The 15,151-nt window shown below is 31.8% G+C and overlaps 1 pseudogene; it reads right to left on the minus strand.

Annotated features, from left to right (window-relative positions):
* Positions 1-11,252: 11,252 nt before the first annotated feature.
* LOC144999877 (aspartic proteinase CDR1 pseudogene) lies at positions 11,253-12,630 on the minus strand (annotated as a pseudogene).
* Positions 12,631-15,151: the final 2,521 nt, after the last annotated feature.

Genomic DNA, 15,151 nt, shown 5'->3' on the forward strand with positions numbered 1-15,151 from the left:
ACAAAATGTTATATTTTTGTATATTTAATAAAATTAATGGTAACCTAGATAGGAAACCCCACTTCCCAGGGGTTGGATTCGACACTAATGAGAAGAAAACCGACGAGATCCTCAATATATCGTTGGTGATTTGATGACCATTGCTCATATTGGTATCAAAATGTAAGTATGTTGCTATTATGCATAAGTAATATAGTTACAAAAAATTGAATTTGAATCAAATGTATAACAATTAAAAGTCTAATCCTAAGTTACAAAACCAATAATACACTCGGTGATCCCGAAATGACCAATTTACCCCTACTTACTTTCCTGCCATCATCACCTCCCATCCTAGTTACTGAAATGACCAACTTCTCTCTCTGCAACTCCATGTTAAAGCAACACAACCATCTGCCCATAGTACCTGTCAAAAACTTGTACACCTCATCAAAAAAAAAAAACTAAAGTACGTTGCCAATATTAACAAACCAAAATACGTTAATTCATTCGCCTTTGTACAAAGGTTTTCGCTTCTCAGAAAACTCATTCAACCCTTCTAACCTATCACCCGTTAACAATATCTCTTCATAGCATTCTTCTTCCAATAAACCAGACCCGATCTCCATTTCTAAACAATGGCGAATCACTCTTTTAGCCATCCGTATAGCCACAGGACCCTAATAATATCATCTTACATATTACATCATAATATTATATTATAATAAAAAAACATTTTATTAGCATCTTACATCTTACATCATAATATTATATTATATTATAATAAAAAACATAGCCATATGACCCTAATAATATCATCTTACATCATAATATTATATTATAATAAAAAACATTTTATATAATATTAATAAACGTACCTTTTGATTTGTATTACGTGCAATTTCAAGTGCCTTTGAGTAAGCATCACCCGCAAGAACACAGTAATTAATGAGACCTACATGAAATTATTCTATGGTTTATACTTTATTTTTTCTACCCATAATAACCATGTGCTTATATTTATTTGGTTATCAATCTGAGCATTTTAATTTATATGTTACATATTTTTAATATTAGTATATAAATATATAAATAAAATATCAAATGACAATGCTTCTTTGGGTGTGATCTTTCGGCCTGTGAAAATAAGTTCTTTGGCTATCGAGCTTCCAATTAACCTAGGAAGCCTTTGTGTCCCTCCAGCCCTGTAAAAAATATATAAAAATATGATAATCATTTTTTTTATAACAAAGTATATATTTGTTCTTATATTACCAGTTTCTGGTAAGCCGAGTTTGACATCTTCTCCTTATGACATCAAATTATTAGAAAATGAAACATGTGTAAAAAAATCATAAATAATTATTGTGAGCCTTTGATCTAGAAAACACATATCTGGATATCCATCTCCGATCGTTGGATGGTCTTTAGCACCTCATATCAGGTATGGAATTTAGTGACTTTGTTACAGAGATACAAAACATTGTTCTGAAATACTCATGATCTCTTACAGAAGTGCTACGATCAAAATTAGATGAAAACTACTAAAACTAATCGAAAAAAATAAGGCGCTATAAACTTTAAAGAGCGAAGATGAAAGTCATGAAAACAGATTCGTGACTACTAATTAACAAAGTCCCAAATGAAAGAGAGAAATGATGAGTAAAAACTTAATGAATATTTATATTAGATTATTATCCATAAAAAAAGATACATTAAGTTGACTTGAGATCAATCCAGGCCGTATTGTAATTATCAATGATAATGTACATATCAATGATAGTTTCGGCAAAATTTAATTTCACTTAAATCTAACAATTGAAAGACTAAAATTAAGACAAATTTTATGAACTCAGAAGAGGAAAACTAACCTGGTCTGTTGGTCATTATGTGAGGGAGCAGATAAAACCAGTCAATACCATTTCATAAATTGCAAAACAAAATAATGACATCAATATTGTATTTAATTGAAGACTTCATCAGACGAATGCAGCTACTATGTTCGCTAGTCGAAAAAATAAGGTCATCCAAGCACAACATTGTAGATCAATAATACGACTTGTGAATTCTATACAATCACATTACAATCAGATGAATTAGGTCTTCAAGGGGGCAAAATCAAATTGTTTCAGAACAAAAAATCAAAATAAAGTGTAAACACAGAAAGAAACAAAGAGATTCGTAGAAGCACTGATGATTTACCCTTTGAAGATGAAGATGGTTCTGACTAAGCAAAGGTCTAACATATATTTCTCTAGAAAGAATCGGCTCGAACTCGGGCTCAAAGAATTCACTCCAGAAATCTCAAATACACACAAAATCAGACAGATTGTTGTTCATCTACCTCAAATCATAAAGCATCATATGTGGAAATATAATGAAAATGTTTAAAAAAACGTTCCTGTGTTATTCGAGTATTTTTGTAACGAACGTAATATAAGTAACAATTGTCGGCCAAATCTGTGGACGGGCCGGTCCATTCGTTTTCAATGCCTTGGGCGAGATAATAAAATAATGCCCTTATATTTGTGTCAAACGATAAGAAAATGCATATAAATTTATCTATGACAAAAGTGCAAATAATTTTATAGTAAAATAACACATAAATATAAACAAAGACACATAAAACCACCTAAAACGATACCTGGATGCATTCTATAAATAAATTGTCCATCAAAATCATATTCATAGCCATTTGACATAGTTGAGGCATAATTTGTTTTTAATTCATCTTCAAGTTAAAAAAAATCATGAAACAAAATTCCATAAACAGATTCATAATGTGATCCATTAATCTTCATGCCTCTAGATAAGCTTCTTTCCCCTTTAGTGGATTTTCTCTTTGTTTGATTCTTTCCATTGGTAAATCTTTTTTCATTGTATAAAAGATGAAAGGAATGCTTTTTGTGGCACTCTAAAAATTCATTCGGCGTATGTTAAGTCATAATTTCCTTTTCACACATCTAGTAGTTTCAACATGTGCCTTCCGGTGCATAGAAATAGAACCTTCAATATGGTGATGCTAATAAAAAATGAAAACAAAAGGTTATTTTAATATGTGTAATTGATATTATGAAGTGAGATCCTCTTATAGAAAGGAGAATCATAATGGTGCAAGAAGAATTATAATCTTCATTAAATAGCAAAAAAAAGAGTTCTAGAATTTAGGGAAATAAATTTTAAATATACAAATCTCCTGATAGTAACAAAGTTGCAGCAACACCAGAAACGAATCGCACAACTTCTATCTCGATGTGTCAAGATGAAAAGCCAAATGAGGCAATGAACATGTTATAAAAGTATGCACAAAATGCATCAGATAATTACTTCTTTAACAATATCAACACCAAAATTTTTCCACTTTTCAGTAATTGAAGCGAATTCATTGTTGTCATAAAATATTTCTTACGGGTGAAGAAAAAAATTGAAATTATTTTGAAATTGAAATGAGTTCATACTGTCATAATTAAGAATCAAAAAGAATAATAATGTTGGTGTTAGAACATACCATATTTGTATGTTACAATTAATAAATGAGAAATTAAATATCCTCCTACTTTTTGTTCCTATATATCCTCATTCCCAATGAAATGGTGACATGTGTAACATATAATACTCATTTAATGAGATTTTATGATATTTTAGGATACTAATATGACATATGTCATCATTTAAATAGGTAAGAGGATTGGTAGGATCAAAAGGTAGTAGGATATCTAAAATCTCTTAATGAATTTCTAAATTTTACAAACACAATCCCTTACTTGTCTATTAGATGTCAAAATCAATGAAAGTAACATAATGAATTATTGAAAAAATTAAAACAACAGAAGCCCTAAATTCTCCAAAGCATCATTATATCAATAGGAACATGAAATCTATCGGGAGATGGTACTAGAAAACGAGACCTGGTCTTTTACATCTTAAACGTTCACTCTTGCTAAACTGATAATTTCCCGTATTGTATCATTAATCTTCCAAAAACCCAATCCATTATCAAAACCAACATGTAAGGAGATAATATTTTAGCAAGAAATAATAAAGAACATAAAGATATCAGACGAATTAACTGCTATCAAATTTCAAAATCAAATCAAATACAAAGCTTCAACTAACCCAAATGTGCTGAATTTGAAGACAATAAAAACTGAATTGATTGCTCAAATTTATAGGCTGTATATGAGATTTTCGTTCATACCTTAGCTTTAAATTTCTTCACAAATCATAAACATGAGCAAAAGGTCCTCTCCATTAGACTTGAAGATGGTCTGCTTCAATAGGTAAAGGTGAATGTCAATGTAGATGGGCAAAAACGAAAGCAGATGGAAATTCAACGATTTAATTAGCAACCTGTGTTATGAAGAATAGAGCTGCAAACGAGCCAAGCCGAGCTCGAACCTGACCAAGCTCGGGCTCGGCTCGTTTAAATATTTATTGACTCGAGCTTGAGTTCGGATCATTTCGAGTCTTGTGGTACAAAGCTCGAGATCGGCTCGTTAAGAATTGTATGGGCTCGGGCTCAGCTTTGACTCGGCTTGTCTATGGTATACTCTAATTTCCTAAAATGGTATTTATTAAATTATTATTTATTTTAATAAATAAAAATAAAAATAAATTTTTTATTATATATATGTAGGCTCGTTTAGGCTCGCGAGCCTTACGAGCCAAGTGACAAAGGCTCGAGCTCGAGCTCGTTTAATAAACAAGTCTAATAATAAGCTCGAGCTCGGCTCGAGCTCGTTTAAAATCGATTTTGAGTCGAGATTTTAACGATTTGACCTCGAGTAGCTCACGAGTAGATTGGCTCGTCTGCACCCCTAATGAATAAAGAGATCGGTAAAGGAAAGGTGGTGTAGCATGTGGCAAACTGCGGTGCAAAATCCATAAAAATCCACCTTCTAACGAATCATAAACTCAAAGTCAATCACGAAAGTTGAACATATCAAAACTGACTGATGGAAGAAAAATGTTTGCTAAAAAAGGGAGGAGGTGGAGGAAATCGAACGATTTGAATTGAATGGTGTGGTGGCTGGATCCGACGATAGTGATGGTTCTGAGGGGTGTCGCAATTGGAAGTGGGAAGAGTGAAATGGTAGATGCTAGATTTTTTCCATCCGAAGATAGATAGAGGAGAGATAGGCGGTAGGGGTAAAGATTACAGATTTCGAAGTATTATTGGCTGAGAGAAACGGTGAAACAAAGGCACAAAACACGTGTCCAGTAAAATATAGACAATGATAAAAAAATACCCAAAGCAGAAAGTTAGATGTTTTTTTAACATATATATATATATATATATATATATATATATATATATATATATATATATATATATATATAGAGGACCCAATTTCCCAAAACCTTAGAATGTTTACTGTAGCTAAAAGGGAGGATAATTTTAATATATATATATATATATATATATATATATATATATATATATATATATATATATATATATATATATTCTATCTTAGTAAAAGAATCCATTTTTGTCTATGTGGCTCTTCCACAATCATTTTCACATAAAAGTTAATTTACCACAATACCCTTAATACATTAACTCATTAATTAATTCGACATTATACTCCCCAAATCCTTCAATTCAATTAATTAAGATCTTCTAATCCTGCCTACTCTAATTTTTCATCTGTATTATGCAATTTGAATTTGAAAATTATAGCATTCCTGAAAATTAGGGGTTGTTTAGGCTTGCCATTTGTTTCTTCTCCATACATTTCGTTTTAACCCTTAATTCCACCAGGATCCCATAAATCTCGATGCCTTCCCTTATTCATTCAAATCTGAAGATTCGCAACCCTCAATTTAAGGCAGCTCCTTCTTTCACATTCTTCCACACCACCTTCCTTCTTCCCTACATACAAATGCTTTCCTCATTCAAACCCTCCAAAAGTTTGACATACAGAGAACTATAGATGCAGTTCAATCAGTTTTGCTACTTTGTATACATCATAGATTTATTAAACCCATGTTTTCTCTCTTTTGGATGTCCTCAGTTGACATTCACCACCATCAAAGATGCTTCACAGTCCTTTCTTCTTCTTCTTTCTCTGGTACAAATCTATTTTCTTTGTTTTGTCTTTTTCTATTTTTCCCCATTATCTCTATCTAATCCTTAGAAATCAACGAAGACTCCTCTTTGTTTATTGTTTGAAGCCTAATCCATAAATGACTCAGTTCTTATTTATTCATCTTTTATTTTTCATTTTACGATTTATGTTGTGAAATGATTAATCAAAATTTTAGTTCTGATTGTTATGTAGTAACATGGAGTATTGATTCAGGCTCTTTCCTCAAGAATTCATCATGGGAATTCTGAGTCCATAATAAGTATGGATTGTCTAAGATTGTAATCAATTTCCAAGAGCCCTTTAAAATGTTGATACCCATAATTTTGATATACAAATTTTGGTGTTACAATAATTGTTTTTTAAAGTTTTTTTTTACCTGTTGCAACTGTGAATGAAGAAAACTTTGTTTTGATATGTTGACTAGATTGCATAAAAGAAGGCTACATAATTAATAGATGGACCTGACAGTCAAATTAGATTCCCTTGATCCCTTGAGCTTATAACAGGTGATGAACTACTACATTTCCTACTCCATGGAGGGATGAAATCATCATTTCCCAGCAATTATGCAAGAGATTATTAGTGTTATTCACTGTTTAAGTAGAAATTTTTATTAGAACTTTTCAATGTCTGTCCATCTCTTTGTGGTAGAAAAGAAAATCCACTATTTCTCAAAAATTTTGTCACGATCATAGGTTTATCATGACAAAATGATTTTGTTACCCTTTTGTAATGCATGGTTGATACAAAAACAATTCAAAGAGTTTGATTACATTGTGAAAAAGAAGTGAGCGGTAAAAGTTTCCTTACAATAATTCCATTTTGCTTTTCATGGTATTGTTCTTAAGTGATCAGATGTTAGTTTGCAATCCTGTTTTCATAAGTTCTTAAATGAAAATGATAATGATATGGAAAAGGAAAAGGAAAAGGTAAAGTTATTCTTAAGTTCTTAAATGAATGATCTCAAATCATTTGGGCTATCAGATCTTTGTTTTTCATTTTTTTTGTACTTCGATTATTTAGCCAATTAGTTATGTTTTTAAATTTATGTTTCTATATTAAATAATGATGTGAGATATTTGGGTGGATTTATTGTATTAGTTTCCTCTAATTAATGAGCAAGAAATCATATATGATGCCAACTGAAGTAGCCATCTGGTAACAAAGAACATACCTTTTAGATATCAAACATTCTGAAAATGTTTAAGAATGTGATACAACTTGTTTAACAATGTGTAGACACATTTTTCAAAGATAAAGGACCAAGATACTATAGTGATCTAAAGTTGCACTTTTGAACACTCTACAATTGTCACTTGATCATGTATTATGATTTATGAGAATGGTTTTTTAACTTAAAATCGAATGATGACTTGTTAGAAATGGAGTATAGAAAAAGCTTGGAAATTCTGAGAATTGTGGCTTTCACTTTCAGATTAAAGTATTTGGGTGGTACTCCCAATCTTTAATCGGATAAGACTCAAAATTGAGAGAAAAACAGAAGAGAGAATGTTTTGATGTTATGAAGAAGAAGTGTACCAACCACAGATTCGGATATGATCATATAACATAAAAAACTTCTTGTCTTAAAACTGCCACATGACAGTTTTATGTCCTAAAACTGTCCACAAACGATCATAAACAACCTTAAATCCGGGTCTAGAATATGGATTACAAAACTGGGTACATTTATCAAAATCCAGATTTCTGATGCAATTTTAATATAGCTAGGGGCTCTGCCCCTTGGACCCCGCCAGGGGCTGCTGCCCCATGGACCCCGCTCCCAGGGGCGCTGCCCCTGGACCACCGTCGGTTTAGGGTTTTCGCCCCTAAAAAACAGTATACTTTCAGCAAAGACAAAATTAAACATATGTGCACTCCACACCATACCGATTTGTTCAATAACTTTCAAAGTGACATTGATCAACAAATTAACCCCATTACACTTAAATAACATTAGTGATATAAAATCACCAACATGACTCTTCAAGTGGGTCGGGAACAGAAGTCGAACAAAGAATAATTTAACATGTTGATTATTAGACTGAGGGAAAATGTCACTGTAGCCCCCACAAACTTTCACATTTTGGTTTAAAAGGTCCCTATTGTTATTTTTTTGGCTTTATAAGGGCATGAATTCTCTTTTTACCGGCTTTTAAGACCATTTTCTAGAAAGTGAAGGGGTCATCCGATCGCCCCTTTCACAGCCAGCCAGTTATCTTGTACACATCATTAAAAAAAAAAGCCAACTCATTTGCCAGATCAGATGCCACCTAATGTATACGAACAGGAGAGCACGAAATTGAGGGAGAACAACCATGTGGAATCCATCGCCGTTTTCATCACTTCCCATCAAAATAACATTCATCATTTATTTCTTTCTTTCTCTTTGCTTCTTCTTCGTCTTACTCTCCCCCAACCCCCAACCCCAGTTATCATTCCATCTCAATTCCGAAAGTCAACTCCAAGAAACAATAACCATTGTCACCGCTGGAGACATACTCACACTCTTTGGCACACCTCAACATGCTGCATCCGTCGACCCCCTATTGAGAATCTGAGATAAGTCAAGTATCCAACAACGAACGTATTCGTCCAAATCGATTAAACACAACGCCAATTCCGAGCCGAACGTTCGCAGGTAGCATAATTTTGACTTTCCCATTGACCCGTAAGAACATCTGTTCAATTTCCAATGGCGGATGAAAGCTGCGCTTCTGATATCTGTACTTCAAATCCGATTACACCGTTCACAGATCAATAATTCCAATTTTGACCTTTTTAGTTTGACTCACAAGAACACCCTTACAAACGCGATTTTATCCCATTGAGTTCCTGTCATGATTTCATTCGCTCGTATGACACAACTTGTGAGTTAGATTAACCATTCGGAACCCAACACATCATAAACACCAAATCCCACTTCTTCAAATCGATTTTAAGATCAAACAACTCATCAGTCGAGTTCATTACCACTATTATCTGTATTTTCATAACTTTAAAACATCGAATCTTCATATCATCATTAATTTCATCGAATGACATATACAAGAAACTAAACTGATGTTGAAACGAAAATGAGTAGATAGACTTTTTTTAAACAAAGAATCAATTGATAAAATCAAAATTGATGTCGATAATGCCATTACTCACAAAGATCGATTCCAGAACAAATGAGCAAAAGATTTAATAATCATGGATAAGAATCGTCAATTGTTGTTCGTTGGCTCCAGCTTCTGCCCCTGGCCCTGGATGCCCTTTCCACCATTTCGATAGCGAGAGCCAGGTCAAGGACTTCATCCATACGCTTCTGCATCATCAAAAATCCCTAATTCGGTTTCATGTTAAGATACAATGAGATGGCTAACAACCTGACATTTTGGTGAATCTCACAAATTTGGCAACGAAAATGGGTGATGAATTGGGTGACCACTATACCCTTAGGGCCCAAACAAGGCAACTCGTTAGTGAGTTGTTGATGTGTCATCTGAGTTTGGTGAGTTGACTCTGTAACTGAGTTAGGTGATGACTAGGCAAAGAAACCGGTTAAATTGGGGCAAAATCTCTAATTAGCCGGTAAAAAGAGAATCCATGCCCTTATAAAGCCAAAAAATAACAATAGGGACCTTTTAAACCAAAATGTGAAAGTTCGTGGGGCTACAATGACATTTTCCCTTAGACTAATGCTCAAACAATGAAATATCAATATCCAATTACAAAGTAAATTTATATTACTAGCAAATTTATGTGTATAGTAATAAGATATAAGAAAAATATAAATCGTAATGTATTTTCAATTATTTGTTTATTATAACATTGAATTCTCAATTCTTCTTATTTAAACAATATAAAAACTAACGAATCCAACTTTTTAGATTTCAAAACATGAAACCTCAGTAACCTTCCTCATGTCTTTGAGTTTGATTTTGTTTTTTTAATTGGATGTACTTTCATGATTTGTTTCTTTTAATATAAATTTGTGTGTGTGAACTAAGGTGTTTTATAATTTGTTGTTTAGCTATTTGATGACGTTTGATTGATATTTATTATGGTTTAAAACATCTTTAATCTTATTAAGTAATAACATTTTAAAAATATTTTACTCGTGGTTCCACGGGTTGTAACCTACTATGTGTGTGTGCGTGTGTGTGCGTGTATATATATATATATATATATATATATATATATATATATATATATATATATATATATATATATATATATATATATATATATATATATATGGATGTTGCGGTAGTATTTTTACATTTTATAACTAGTTTACAACTCGTGGTAACCACGGTTATAAAATTAATTAAACTTTTATAATAAAAACTCAAAATTATTAATCAATTATTTTAAATAAATTACTAACTAAGAGATATTTTTATTAGTTATGTGAAATTATAATCGTTGCTTCAAATAAATATATAAAATTAATTTTCAATATATATATTAGATATTTTTTATTGTGAACTAATGAAAACAATAATATAAACTCTAAAATTTAAAATAGAGAAATCAATACATTGACAAATAGCCTCACATTAACGAGGAGATCTAATAAATTTAAAATAGAAAACTAATAGATTGACAAGTAGTAATACATTAATTAAAAGGTCTAATATAATGATACATGGTAAATGGGTTACTCTTTTATTAATATAGAAATGATAAATGTTATCCGAAATCATTGGTAGAATATAACCGATAAGATAGTAGTTTGGTGTTTCCCACGGACTGTACCAATCTAGCTGTTAATAAATAAAATTGATTATTAGTTATTAAATTCCAGTTTTCTATTAAAATCCCAATTTTCTATTAAAATTCCAATTAGTGTTTGTTGACTTCCAAAAAAAACAATTTAAATAATTGTTTTTTTGTGAAAATTTTATATAGTATACTTTATTTTTGAGAGAGTAATAAAATTATTCACAACGGAGAATTATAAAATATTGGAAAAACACTGTTATTTTTATTAAACAGTGTTGCAATTCTTATAATATATAAGTATTAAGTATGTGGTCTTTTAAATCGTTATAATATATATTAAGTATGTGGTCTTTTAAATCGTTATAATATATATTAAGTATGTGGTCTTTTAAATCGTTGTCACATTAAGAAACTTATAATAAGATATAAGTCATACCATGTCAAGGAACAACAATTTTATGCATCAAATCCAGCATTTCATTTCAATTCTTCACAAGAAAAACAATAATCATGACGAATATGGTGACCAACACATGTTTTACAACTTTTCGCAATTGGTAGGTTTAAACGATACCTTTCTGTTATCTAAATCAAAACCTACCATAAAATTCATCTGTGCCAAGTTCCCAAAAACAGGAAGATCGGTAGTCGACCCCATGGCTAAGCAAATAATATGTTTACTAACCGTAACAAATATGTTGTCTCTTGTCAACTCGACATCTGCTCCATCAAAATGCATTATTACTTTAGGTACGTCTATAACTTTTGTAGCACGATAACACAGATTGAGTTGCTTTTGTGGATCTTTCATCGTTCTCAAATTAAGAGAATCTTTGATAGCCATTTCAACGTTCTTGTAGAGTCTATGTGGTAACATTGTTAACGTTGTCCCTGAATCCACGATCATATTTCCTTTTGGCACCGGTTTTGAGAAGTTCAAGCCATCGTGTATATTCATTCGCCTATTGCCGACACTAACCGCTTCCAACGTTACGTAATAAAATGTTTTTGGAGATTTTGGGACAAGTGGGGTCGAAACAATATTTGGACCAAAGTCAATGTCACCAAAGGTCATTTTACTAGACTTGTTCAATAAATCATCGTTCAAAGGGTATGGAATAAGACAATATGAAAACCTACCCGGCACAAAAGAACGTATTTGTGTCACTAGAGACACGTCTCCTCCACCAAGACCGATTACCCCACCCCATGTTGATCGGAAAATACCACCGTTGCTAAATCCACAACCAAAAACAATATTTAGGAGGAACCGGTCACCTAATCCTAGGGTTTCTGTGGAGACACTACCGTTGCTAAAAGATCCATCAGCATAACTCTCAAAAAACTCACAAGTTTTGGTTGTAGAGCAAGATATATCGACAGTATCTATACCCTTACATATTGTTGAGTCACAATCTAAGGGTTTATAAGTAGAAGATTTTTTTGGGTCAAAAAGAGTACCCTTGTGTTTATAACATTTGATGCAAGGCTTGCACTGTATCCATGACAAATCGCTACCAGTATCAGCGATGGCCATGACTTTATGTGATGGATTTCCAAACGAAATGTTCACAAGAAATTCACCATGATCGGGGATTATTTGGGTTTGGTATGTCGTTGCATTTTCTTTGTAACGTTTTGCATTGATGAAAGAGCGTTGCAAAGCATGAGCAAGGCGTTGCGAAAAGGTCATGGAACCATCGTAAAAAGGGGATTTGATGGAATCACGATGGATGAGATCAATGCTAAATGTACCACCGGATTCCACTCCGGTGGCTGTTGCCGGAGAACTAATATATAGAATGGCTAGTGTTGTTGCAAGTACAAGTGAGGGAAATGCCATGACTTTTTGAGTGAAAAGTTTGTGTCTAACTTGGAGGATTGCAAGAAATTTATATTGAAAAAGTTTTGACATTTAATTAATGGTATGCTTTGACTCATTGTATACAAAAGCTACATAAGGTAATGCCTATTTTTTGAAAGTTAAGTTGATAAAAGTCAAATAAACTTAATTATTATATATTTTTATAATTGGAATATCATTTATTTTGTAACCGATAAAACAAGTGGTATTAATGATTTATGTCTATGGTTATGGTGTGTTCGTCTTTAAGAGTATCAATATCATATAATTATAATAAAGACAAACATATTAAGTCATTTAATTTTTCACTAAAAATTGGAATTGTATAAAAATGAAGTTGATACGTTATATGTATATACCAAGTGCTATACACAATAACTTTTAGAAAATTATATAATTATACTCTTTAAAACATAAATTGTTGTGTTTCGCAAAAATTTATTATGTATAAATCACTTAATAAAAAAATAAAATAATATGACATAATTCTAGTAAACGTATATGTAAAACAAACTTGTTGACAAGCATTTGCATTAATTATGTGTAATTAAGGCCTTAAATCAAATGTCTTATGAGTTTTGAGTAATATAGAATACTAATTTTATTTGTATTATGTGTTATTGAGTTTTCACTAATTATCATTTTCAAAATACATTATATCATTAATGGTTTTAGAAAAGTAAACTGTGGATTACATAATTCACGTAAATAAGTTTTGTCTACTTTCCGTGGAGCTCCTTGCTAGTCGGGATATCTTTGTTTTTCCTTTTTGTCGGTTCCAAAAAACTTAAATAAGTTTTGTATATAAATATGATATTTGAACTCAATATATGACAATTACTAAAAAAGTTTACAAAACGGACACACGTTAACAAAACAATTTTAGAAAAAAAAAAATACAAGAAACTATATCGTTATAAAAAGAATATTTAAATATCTTTTTATGTTTTATTAATCTTTCTATTTATATAAAATAATATCATATGTGATCTATTTATTTTTCTCTCTTAATCACCCTTATTGATTTTTGACATTTACATTTATTTAACAAGTAAAAATAAAAGACATGCGAATATTTTATTTCTATATCAACAAACTTACTGTGTTAATAAAGATATATATTCTTCCTTTTTCCTTGTCGGCAAAATCTCCTTGTCCATGAGTTTATTAGTTTCGTATTTTATCTAGATTCTAGATTTAGATTCCTAGTTTATCTTATATCTTTTACTACTTTCCTATTTATTTAAATTTAGATTCCTAGTTTATCTTTATATTTTGTTTCCTTTTGTTAGTTTTTTCATTCACTATTTTAAGCATTGAGATGAATGGAATTATTAAGTGTTTCCATTAAGGTATCAGAGCAGGTCTTATATATCCATCTTTTAAGACACATCCGACGACTTCATTATAAACGAAGGGTGTCCAACAAAAACGCTTAACACCTACTCTCCATATCACATTCATGCCGCTGTCCGACAACTCGAGATAAATGCAAATGAATGATGTTCTTACAGACAACAACTACAACGACCGGTCACAAGAGATGTTAAATTTCTTGTTTTCCAAAAATAAAGTCAGCTTCATCAATTGGACAATCCAAAAGTGATAGATTATGTGGAAACCTCATTAATTAGGGTTGCATGTATAGATATCAATATGTAATGTAAATATATTATATAAGAGCCCCTATACAATATACAAATGAATAATAGAGAACTATTAATTAACACCCGCCTATAATTGGAACAGGATGATCTCAAATGCTCAAACTATTTCTAAAATCCAAAAATAACTGAGTAGGTAGGCCCTTTATAGAAATTTATGTATATTGATAAGTTGAAAGAACATGTAAAACACACACATGACTAATCGACACATGCTCCCTAACAAAATTTAAATCTATTTCCACATGTTTAGGTTTTTGGTGAAGTAATCGGTTGGAAGCTAAATACATGACACTAAAATTGTCGCAAAAGACAACAGTGACACGCAAGAGAGGGAAATAAAGCTCGAGAAGGAGATTTCTAAGCCATGCAGTTTCTACAACGACATTAGCTACATCTCGGTACTCAGCTTCAGCAGCAAGACATGATATGTTGTCATTTAGAGGACCAGGAGATGAGATTATTACCTAGATAAACACATAACCTATAAGTGAGCAATGGGTAGTAGGACAACCGACCCAATTAGCATCAAAATATGAAACCAGGCGATCAATAGTTGAACAATGGATGTGAAGACGATGAACTAAGGTACCCTTGAAATACCTTAATATACGCTTGAAATCCTGAAAATACAGGACACCCAGATCATTCATGAAGAGACAGATCTGATGTACAACATAAGCAATATCTGGACGGGTAATGGTAAAATATTGTAAGGCACCTACAAGACTACGATACAAGGTATGGTCTAAAACAGACTCACCGTTGGTGGAGAGTTTAGATTTGATGTCAGCTGGTGTGGTGTGCTACAGGGATTACACATGACCATGTCAGCATGT

Source organism: Lactuca saligna, chromosome 1, assembly GCF_052625555.1.
Source record: "Lactuca saligna cultivar CGN05327 chromosome 1, ASM5262555v1, whole genome shotgun sequence".
Classification (NCBI taxonomy): Eukaryota; Viridiplantae; Streptophyta; class Magnoliopsida; order Asterales; family Asteraceae; genus Lactuca; species Lactuca saligna.